The 2,179-nt window shown below is 45.4% G+C and overlaps 1 pseudogene; it reads left to right on the top strand.

Annotated features, from left to right (window-relative positions):
• The first annotated feature begins 392 nt into the window (after positions 1-392).
• LOC111734874 lies at positions 393-1,226 on the top strand (annotated as a pseudogene).
• The last annotated feature ends 953 nt before the right edge of the window (positions 1,227-2,179 follow it).

Genomic DNA, 2,179 nt, shown 5'->3' with positions numbered 1-2,179 from the left:
AATTAGATTTTTTCAACTTATAATTTTGAAGGCTAGCTCTAAAGCTAAGCAGCCTGGAATAAATGCGGTCCCATGGTTAGGGGCTGAATCGTGTCTATCCTGAAATTCATATGTTGAAATTTGACTCTCAAGTACATCAGAATGTGACTGTATTTAGAGACAAGCCCCTTAAAAAGGTAATTAAGGTAGCGTGAGGTCATTTGGCTGGGCTGTAATGACTGCTGTCCTTATAAGGAGATTAAGAGATTAATATTTAGCGGAGGACGGCATCTAAAAGCTGAGACCTTTCCATGCTAACCAGAAAGGGGTCCGGGAGGCATTGCTCTGGGTTCCTATCATAACATAAAGAGTTTTCACAATGTCCATAAGCTCTCAATGACCTACAAATGAAGGAGGAGGTCTGCAAAGTCCTTGCCACTTAGATGGCACCAACCTTGACTTCCAAATGGAACATATATCTACGAAAGGAAAAGTTATGGCATCTTCATAAAGAGAACCTAAGAGAAGCTTCTGCTGACAGCTTATGCCATTGAAAATTTAGTGGGATGTCAGCGTTATATCCTTCAGGAATACCGGCAAGCAGGCTGCGCTAATGTTTGCTCTGTCTTTAGAACCACTCCCATCGCTGGCCACTGGACTCCTGGAACCGCCAGGTCCAGGCTCCTCCCAGGAGCCCCCACTTCTGGTCCTTACTGATCCTGAGGCTAACCACCAGCTTCTCACAGAGGCGTCTTATGTTAACCTTGCCTACCAACGAATGCCATGTCACACAGATGCTCTGCTTCGTGTGGACACTGTGTCAACACTGCCATCAGGGCAATGACAAGGGAGCTCACGCGCTCACTGTCACTGGGGTGGACGCATGGTCGAGGCCTCCGGAAGCCCTGCGCAGCGTGGCGCCGACTCCCGTGAGCACCCACAGGAGGTCACGCCTGATCTCTCGCTAGGCAGGGATCCTGAAGGGACCGTAAAGGAAGAGCAGGCCGCTGCTGGAAAGGCTGTGACCTGGGAGGAACTTCAGGGTGAATGGACTGCTCCCGCTCCCAGATTTACTGCTGCTCAGCCCGAGGTGCGCAGAGGAATTCGAAGGCACACAGGTGCCCGCTGTGCCCCTTCAGCAATTCCTGGCTGGTGCGGGAGGCACTCACCCTGCCGCTGAAGACGGGTCTGCAGCCCCCACTGCTCACGCCACTGAGTGGATAGAAACGACCACTCAGTGGTCTTAGGCGATTCTTCCACACACCCCTAAACAGAAAAGGGAAATAAGGTCGGTGGAAAATAAAGTTCCTAAAAACTAAATTAATTAAAATAAAAGCCAAGAAGAGAGGACTGGAACAAATTCTTCCCTCGTGGCTTTCAGAAAAAGCCTTTCCTTCCAACAGCTTGATCTTGAACTTGTCCAGAATTGTGAGAAATTTCTGTTGTTTGAGCCACCCAAACAGGCAGCCCTAGCAAACTAACATACCCACCCTCACCGCTACTAAAGTGAAGACTTCTTTCCTGGAAAGGGAAAAAAAAAAAAAAATGCCTCCTCCACCAGACCGAGAAAACCAAATCAGTCCCTTATTTTAATATCATGAAGCTGCAACTTATGTATATAAATCTTAAGGGGAGATAGCCATCTTTTATAATCTAGCCATCACTATATGTCATTTCGAGCAACGAAACTGCCAGTGCACTTTTTCTTCTTCTTCTTCTTTTTATTTATTTATTTATTTATTTATTTATTTTGGAATTAACGTACAGTTAGACTACTGCCCATCTTACCAAATATTGGGATAAAGCTACATTTCTAAGCAAGAACTTGGCATTTTAGGACTTCACATGTTATCTCTTCTCATACAATGATGCTGTACAAGAAATACTGAACAAAGAGATATGGAAATTAAAGTGATGTGAAGAGTAAGAAATAAAATAAGGTAAGATAAGATCCCTGGAGGGTGGAGGTGGGTTCCCTACCCACCCTTAGGTGTTGCTACTGCAACAGAAGTTATTTATAAAGCCTTATGGGAAACTTCTGGGTCTCCCTGAGCCTACACCCTGACCTAACCCAAACCCCTTAATTTGCAAGATTTGCTTGCTAAGAATTGTTCTGTTCAGTTAATTGTTGGTCAGTGCCCTATATAAACAGGGAAAGTCTACCTAAATAGCAGTGGAGAGCAAAGCAAAGAAAGAGCCC

The sequence above is a fragment of the Pteropus vampyrus genome, unplaced genomic scaffold (genome assembly GCF_000151845.1).
Source record: "Pteropus vampyrus isolate Shadow unplaced genomic scaffold, Pvam_2.0 Scaffold8301, whole genome shotgun sequence".
In the NCBI taxonomy this organism is placed as follows: domain Eukaryota; kingdom Metazoa; phylum Chordata; class Mammalia; order Chiroptera; family Pteropodidae; genus Pteropus; species Pteropus vampyrus.
The sequence above is the reverse complement of the archived record's forward strand: the minus strand, read 5'-3'. Positions and strand labels throughout refer to the sequence as shown.